Genomic DNA, 9,106 nt, shown 5'->3' with positions numbered 1-9,106 from the left:
TGAATATTAAACTGTTCTCTAATGAATGCATGTTGACAGGGATTTCTGAATCATTGTACTGTTATTACTCACATTCAGCATGCAGCATTCTCATCCAGTGTGTGTAAACTCCACCTGTCCATCTGAGCTAGCTGCAACTGTTAACTTATACCCCAACCAATAAAGCCCACCAAAGAAAGTTAAGAAAGCCCACCCAAAAAGAGTTTAGTTAAGAAAGCCAACCCACGAAAGTAAGAAAGCCAACCCACACAAATTTAGTAGGGTCACTGACATAAGTTAAGTAAGCCAACCCCCGAAAGTTAAGGAAGTCCACCCATGAAAGTTTAGTAAGCCCACCCGCACAAGTTAAGAAAGCCAACCCACTAAAGTTACAAGAGCCAACCCACGTAAGTTAAGAAAGCCAACCCACTAAAGTTACAAGAGTCAACCCACGTAAGTTAAGAAAGCCAACCCACGAAAGTTAAGAAAGCCAACCCACTAAAGTTAAGAAAACCAACCCACGTAAGTTAAGACAGCCAACCCACGTAGAAAGCCAACCCACGAAAGTTAAGAAAGCCAACCCGCACAAGTTAAGAAAGCCAACCCACGTAAGTTAAGAAAGCCAACCCGCACAGGTTAGGAAAACCAACCCACGAAAGTTAAGAAAGCCAACCCGCACAAGTTAAGAAAGCCAACCCACTAAAGTTAAGAAAGCCAACCCACGTAAGTTAAGAAAGCCAACCCACGAAAGTTAAGAAAGCCAACCCACTAAAGTTACAAGAGTCAACCCACGTAAGTTAAGAAAGCCAACCCACGAAAGTTAAGAAAGCCAACCCACTAAAGTTAAGAAAGCCAACCCACTAAAGTTACAAGAGTCAACCCACGTAAGTTAAGAAAGCCAACCCACGAAAGTTAAGAAAGCCAACCCACTAAAGTTAAGAAAACCAACCCACGTAAGTTAAGACAGCCAACCCACGTAGAAAGCCAACCCACGAAAGTTAAGAAAGCCAACCCGCACAAGTTAAGAAAGCCAACCCACGTAGAAAGCCAACCCACACAAGTTAGGAAAGCCAACCCACGAAAGTTAAGAAAGCCAACCGATGAAAGTTAAGAGAGTCCACCCATGAAAGTTTAGTAAGCCCACCCGCACAAGTTAAGAAAGCCAACCCACTAAAGTTAGGAGAGTCAACCCACACAAGTTAAGAAAGTCCACCCATAAAAGTTAAGAAAGCCCACCCTCAAAGGTCATGTAAGCCCACCCACAAAAGTTAAGTAAACCAACCCACTAAAGTTAAGAAAGCCAACCCAAAAAATTTAGTGAGCCAACCCACAAAGGTGAAAGACCCTGTAAAGTGAAAATAAATCTGTATTTAGGTTTGTTGTATGACAGGTCACTGTGTTATGAACCTCCAGGTCAAATTTCAACCACACAAAACATCAAAACTTCAAAATCATGAAAAATGAGGCAGTAAAATCTACTCCAGGATAGTGTGGGCGTGTCTGTTCAAAGAGTTGAAGCCACACCCACTGTACTGAGATGAACTGCTCTGTGATTTTATATTGTATATACAGTTGTATATATCAGCTCATGACAACATGAGCCCACATATTGGCCCCGCCCACATGAAACCAAGCCAGTAGAGAGGTGAAAAACTTTCTAACAGTCAAAATCCAGAATTCAGTCACATGTAGATCTCAGTGTTTTCACATGTTTACAGCATTTATATTCCAACATATCTAGAGCATTAAGACCCAAATTATGGATTTCACTTACAGGGTCTTTAAGAAAGCCCACCCTCAAGCCCAAAAGTTAAGAAAGCTCACCCACAAAAGTTAAAAACGCCAACCCACAAATGTTAACTAAGCCAACCCACTAAAGTTAAGAAAGCCAACCCACGAAAGTTTAGTAAGCGGACCCATGAAGGTTAAAGTAGCCAACCCTTGAAAGTGGTGAATGCAATGACGCAACAACAGGTTCCACCCTTTTGAGAACTAGGGTTTCTATCATTCATACAAACATGTAGACAGTAATGGAAGAACCACAAAAGCAAATAAAAATTTTATCCAATTGTCGACTGCTGTTAAAATGCATCATTTATTGAAGATTAATCAGAGTGAAACTATTTAATTTAACACCTCAGTATCCCTCTTTAATGTAAAGTAAATGTACCTCCTCCTGGATGGTTTTATGTTATTGCTTTTCTGCCTTAATCACCCAGTTTTCCACTAGAGATAAAGATAGGAAGCAGTGTGATAAAGAGGGCTACAACCTGCGACAAAAGGTCCCCAGACTTATCCAGCCAGACTCTTGTTGGGCTTTAACCGCTAGGGCCACTTCTACCCGCTGATTTAATTACTTTATCAATTAATTTATGCAGTTGTTTTCCACTCTTGGCTGATTGTAACTGTAATACATTATGTTTGGACCTACTTACTTGTTCATTACGTGAAAATTCAATAAAAGCAGCCAAGCATCTGTGCTGCATGTATTTGCCTGAGCCACAAGATCGCCTCATTAATCAAGTGGGTCCCCGTGAGCTTCCATGTGCTAACAGGCTTAACTTGAGCACTCGGGCGCTGCAATATTTCCTGGATATACATCATGGAAGTAACGGCACCAACTAAGAGCAAATATACTGAAATGGAGCCATAGTTTGGAGGCAAATTTTCCAGATTATTCTGATCTCTGACCCACTTTAAAGTGAAAAATATGCATGTTCAGATAGAGGAACTTCTTGCAGAGTCACTGTGCACATATTTTCTGTCTTGTACTTACTTTAAAAAGCTTCAGATGCTTCACTCTGCTTAGAAAAGATCGCTCAGCTCATCTATTTAAATTGAAATCCACAGATTTGCATTTAAGGAGTCTGCGTACATCAATACCTCTGATTGCTCATTCCAGCAAGCGTCAAAATGCTTGATAGATGTTTGCTTCACATTTCCCCTACTTATTTCTGGAAATAGGTGCTTGCTGTTACAGGCTTTCATGCAGATTAATCATCCTCGAGTGCATAGAAAGTATACATCTTGTTTGTGCTGTTTACCCCTCTCAACAAGATTGCTTTTACATTCAAGTATTTTGCCTCAATTCCAGCGTTTATGCAGCCTCGGAAATGTCAGTTTCCTCAATGATTCCTCAGAGGTGATGTTTTCTACAAGCATTTAATTTCTGAAAATTTATATGATGATGCCAGGCCTTTTTTTGTGCACAATTTTCAGTCTGTTTCTCAGCTTGTCAGCATTCATCCAATGCCCCGAGCTGCATGCTGACTCAGGGAGGCTGATTGATGAGGAGGTGAAGATTCCTCCTCTGTGATGGGACTTTTTTCAAGACAGAAGGGAAGGCTCAGCCGTAGATTCTTATGCCACGCTTACCATGATAATGGTGGCTTTCTGGGTCTTTATAGATTCTTTTCTTTTTCATTAACAATTATAAAAGCATCAGGACACAGTCATAAGTCAGACTCAAAGACTTGTAGCATTAAAATTCTCTGAGCCTTCACACTAGACCCTTGAGCCAAACCTTGAGACCACATATCTGTTTTGTACGGGTCCTTGGGTGGTTTGAATAAAATATATTATTGTTATTATTATTATGATACAGTACCTGCTGTTTGTAGCAACAATTCTGCAGTAGAGATTCCACAGACATGAGCAGTCACAATCTCATGATCAAATTTTACTTAAAGAGGAAAACAAATATGGTGGATAGTGTGTGTCTATACTCCCAGCTATTTTTGTGAGCTGTAAGAGTATGTAACAACCAATCAGCAACACTTTCTGGTACGCCTGCTCCCATTGCATATTGCAGGTATTCCAGATCATGTCAGGTATGGGAGCATATGCCAGTTCGGCACTTCGCCACATTAGTCTCAGCCCTGTACTGCTCCGGCTTCCTGGTGGCCATCGTCCAGACTTACACCAAACCCATCTCTCCAGGCATCCTTCCAGCTGACCCCTTCATGACAAATGAGAATTCAACCCAGCTGGTCCTGGGCACCCAGTATTTAGCGAGCTGCATCAGTGCACAGCTACCGCTCCCATCTTAAGCAGCTCACACTTACCATCCCAAATCTCTTGAGCAGGGATAGGAATAGAGATGAGCATCAAAACCCAGTACCAACAGGGTACCAGTCCCAATATATCTACCGTACCAAATTAAATAGCAAATTTTGGTGCTTCATTTTGGTACCCTGCCATCCTAACACGACCATCTGCCACCCCAAATGAAAAGCACAGAATGCTTTTTGTTTGAGCCTCTCATAAAGAAGTTGTGCCTTTACTTGTAATTAGCATCTCTTTAAGATACTTCTTTGAATCTTTTATGATTACAAGACAGCTTTTATTCAGCCACCAACTTTAACAAAACTTTTTTCTCTAACAAGTGTCAATTCAGGCACAGTTTATAGGCACTGATGCTTTTAAAAAGTATCAAGACTTGGTGCCCGAAAAAAAATCAAAAAATGTGCCAAAAAGATGTCGTCATAAAGATGTTGTCATAAAGGAGTCCAACCAGCGCATCTGACCATAAGACAGTGTCCAGGCCTCACAAGAATGGGAGGACCAAGGACTGGAAGACTCTGACTTTCGTCCACATGCTTGAATGCCAGGAGCACCGCCTTGCTGGGTGAACCCACCGCCCCATGCTTGAGTGCAGGTTTGCGGTTGATCTCAGCCTCAGCAGACTGATGGATTACACAGCCAAATAGATGAACTGCTCTACAACTCCTAGAGATTCGATTCGATTACAGCATCTTAGGCATCCCCAAATGCCGGATCTTTGATCCGACCATAAATATGCAATTATCAGGGAGGCTACAACTCATTTGGGAGTAATATGATTGTGTTGACACCACACACTTGAAGATTACTGGAACCATTGCTCAGCTGCTTTGAGCCTCAAATCTGGACACACTCTAGATGATTGGAGGGGGACATCTTGCCCAAAAATCCAACCCATAAATGATCAAGTCTATAGCCAGCCTCACTGCTGGAGAATTAGGAAAGAATACTGAAAAAGCTTGGGATTATGCTTGCAGTACTAAGTCTTAGGGGAAAAAGCTTCTTTTATACTTCTGTGTTCCATTTTTTGGATGACATTTCAAGATTTTGAGTCTAACTTTTTTGAGGCGTAACAATGAGTTAGTTTCCAACCATGAAATAGTAGCTTCAAAATCAGTCTAAAAAAACACCAGGCACAAAACACACCAGCACTAGACATGGGTACATGGGTGCGCCTCAGTTGCCAGCCCTAGCACAGCCCAACAGTGGCACATCAGTGGCCAAACTCTCCAAAGACCAGAGCTGGGAGCCCGCTCAGGGCTCGCGTCTCTGCCTCACCAGATAAGTGGAAAAAAAAAAATAGGTATTCATCCAGCAACTGAGGCCTCCTGCTTATTCAACACCTAGACCAAAAGACAGGGTTAAATTTCCTTTTCTGTGCTCTTAAACGGAGCTGCTACTACAGCAGCCAAGATGGACAAAACAGATCTTCTCTCGGGAACTCTGGCAGCCACTGGTGTGAGCTCATTCACAGAGAATAATGAGGGTGATCTTGGATGGGCGTCAGATCGCACCAGTGTGTTTTGGGCTTAACCTTTACCTCAGCCCTTACCCTAACCCTAACCAGAAGTTTAATCTGATTTTATTTTGAAAGTTTTAGCTTGTATTTCCGTTCTGACAGATGTGTGATCTGACCCTAAGGCCCTCCTTTAAAAAAAAACACACCCTCCCTCTTCAAGCCCTTTTAGGATATTGGATATATTTAAAAGTATTAAAAATGAATGAATTTTTTTTTCTTTTTTTTTCTTTTTTTTTTTTTGGTCCACTACTCTAGTCCTCATCATGAATAGCAGATGTGTAGTATTTTTAAAAATAATTTTAACCATATAAATGCCAGTTTATTTACATAATGCCACATTTTCTGACACAAAAAATGAATTATTTTCTCCTTGAAAAATGCAAAGCAGATTTTTTTTTTTGTGCAGGGATTATCAGTCTTGGATATGTCAATGATTAGCAGCAACACTGATTTTGACGTACTCTTAAGTTTTGTGTAATAACAAAATGTTTTTTTTTTTAATTACACTCTTCCTCTTAAAGCCCTTTAAGGACATTGGATATATTTAGAAATATTGAACAAGATAGAAAACACTTTATTTACATTTTTGGTCTTTAACTCCAGTCCTCATCATTTACAGCAAATGTGAATTCATTTTCATAATTTTAATTTTTCATCTGACTCTGACATCCATAGAAAACACCCAAAGTAGTTTTAGTTGAAATAATTAATTCCACTGGAATAAAGTCACTGATAGCTATCAGTTCAAACAAGGTCATTATCTCCCACAATGCCTCGCTGCAAACATTGGAAAATGGCAACATTTGGTGGTATTTTTTTGGAGTGCAAATAATTTTACCTCTGAATGACTGAATTACAGAGGAATTAACAGGATTTCTTTTTTTCTGTATTGCAGTGGCAGCAGAATGAAAATAAGTGGTTTTAATTGTAGTCAATGAGGTATCAAAGGGCTTTAGGAGGAGAGTGTGAGTTTTTTGTCTACACAGTGGAAAATTCTGCCGATAATGAAATTTCAAAAAGTCATTAAAAAATGAACATCTTTGTCAAACATCATCATCTTAGTGTGATAACTGCCAAAGTTAGGGCAAAAATACAATTAAAAAGTCCTAAAAGGTCTCTAGGAGGGCCTGAGGGTTAACTTGATACAAATGAAAAATGTCCTCAAATCCATGCCACATATTAAAAAAATATATTTCCTCATGATTAATTTGTTGAACTTGTTTTTCAAGTTTTTATTAAAGGCTTAAGGCATATTTGCAGGCTGAGTAGAGCTTAATATTGTTCAGGATGTTCAAATATTTAATTTTAAATATCAATTATTAATAGAAGAGTTGTGCTTTTGGACCATTTTAGCAAAGCCAGTCACATTCACAATACTGCAGACTTATTGCTTCTACATATGTATTGTCTTCAAGTTTTAAAATTACTTACTAACTTTATTGCTTCCTCTCTCTCTCCATCTCCTCCTCTGGGACTGTGGTGGGGATTTAATAAGAAAAAATAGGCTTTTACCTGAGTTATTGACTCATCATTACACTTCATGAAAAATGAGTGTGTAACATTTCAGCTCTTCATACCAGGCGGAAACGTTCAGCAGCATCATACATGTAGGAACAGCAGCACCGAGTGGCGGCAAAGTGAACTACAGTCTCGGACACAGCCAGTTCTCCAAACCTGTTGGGTGCACACTGATGATCGTGATCAATAAATAATCTCATATAAAGGCTTTTTCTCTCAGGGGTGGATGTTTCATTGTTTATTTCCTTTTTTTCTCTTTCCATGACCTTGCCTCTCCATTTTCTTTCCTTCTACTGTCCCTACTCCCTGCCCTTCTCTGACCCTGCCTGTGCTGAATGGGATCCCTCATCTTACCCATAGTACTACATCACTGTTCTTTTCATTGTCTTTGAGTAGGACAATACCACAGAACTGTGGCCAACACTAAATCTTCACACTTTAAGAGAGCAGCCTTAACCAGCACACCTTTTGGGGGAGTTATTAACCCTGGTATCATAGAAAATCACCAGACACATATGTGACCAAGCCAGACTGGGGTTCAAAGAGTCAAGTTTTGCATTGAGACAGCTGTCCAACCACAATGTCATCTGTCTGGTCTTTCTGAGGTTTATGTTCTTTCCAGTTCACCACCGCACGGTCATATTGTAGCCATTGAAGCTGCAGTGGGGGTTTGAAACAAGAGGTTTTTTACTGCAAGGCAGCTCCATTAACCACTATTTCACTGGTCTGCCTGCCTGTAGTGGCCTTTTGTAACTCCACTTATCAAAACAACAAAACCTTGTCAACAGCTGAGAAGGCCCGCCACCCCTTCTTTACTCTGTAAGGATGGATGGATGGATGGATGGATGGATGGATGGATGGACTGACAGAAAGAGGGACTGATGATGGGTGGATGGGTGAAGACCAAAATGATGTACAGTTGGCTGAACGGATTGATGGATGGATGGATGGATGGATGGATGGATGGTTGATCGATGGATGGATGGATGGATGGATGATGGATGGATGGATGGATGGATTGATAGATGGTGGACTAATAGATGGATGGATGGATGGATGGATTGATAGATGGTGGACTAATAGATGGATGGATGGATGGATGGATGGATGGATAGATGGATGGATGGTTGATCGATGGATGGATGGATGGATGGATGATGGATGGATGGATGGATGGATTGATAGATGGTGGACTAATAGATGGATGGATGGATGGATGGATGGATGGATGGTTGATCGATGGATGGATGGATGGATGGATGATGGATGGATGGATGGATGGATTGATAGATGGTGGACTAATAGATGGATGGATGGATGGATGGATGGATGGATAGATGGATGGGTGGATAGATGGTGGACTAATGGATGGATGGATGGATGGATGGATGGATGGATGGATGGATTGATAGATGGTGGACTAATAGATGGATGGATGGATGGATAGATGGATGGGTGGATAGATGGATAGATGGTGGACTAATGGATGGATGGATGTTGGCTATTGGATAGCTGGATGGATAAATGATGGATGGATGGATGATGGCTGGATGGATGTTGGATAGCTGGATGGATGGATGGATGGACGGATGGATGGATGGATGATGGATGGATGATGGATGGATGTTAGATAGCTGGATGATGGATGGATGGATGATAGATGGATGGATGGATGGATGTTGGATAGCTGGATGGATGGATGGATGGATGGATGGATGTTGGATAGCTGGATGGATGGATGGATGGATGGCTGATGGATGGCTGGTGGATGGATAGATTGTGGATGGATGGATGGATGGATGTTGCCTGTTGGATAGCTGTATGGATGAATGATGGAAGGATGGATGGATGGATGGATGGATGGATGTTGGATAGCTGGATGGATGAATGATGGAAGGGTGGATGGATGGATGGATGTTGGCTGTTGGATAGCTGGATGGATGAATGATGAAAGGATGAATGGATGGATGGATGGCTGATGGATGGCTGGTGGATGGATGGAAAGATGGATGGTGGATGAATGGATGG

This window comes from Cheilinus undulatus, linkage group 23 (genome assembly GCF_018320785.1).
Source record: "Cheilinus undulatus linkage group 23, ASM1832078v1, whole genome shotgun sequence".
In the NCBI taxonomy this organism is placed as follows: Eukaryota; Metazoa; Chordata; class Actinopteri; order Labriformes; family Labridae; genus Cheilinus; species Cheilinus undulatus.
This window is presented reverse-complemented; position numbering follows the sequence as displayed.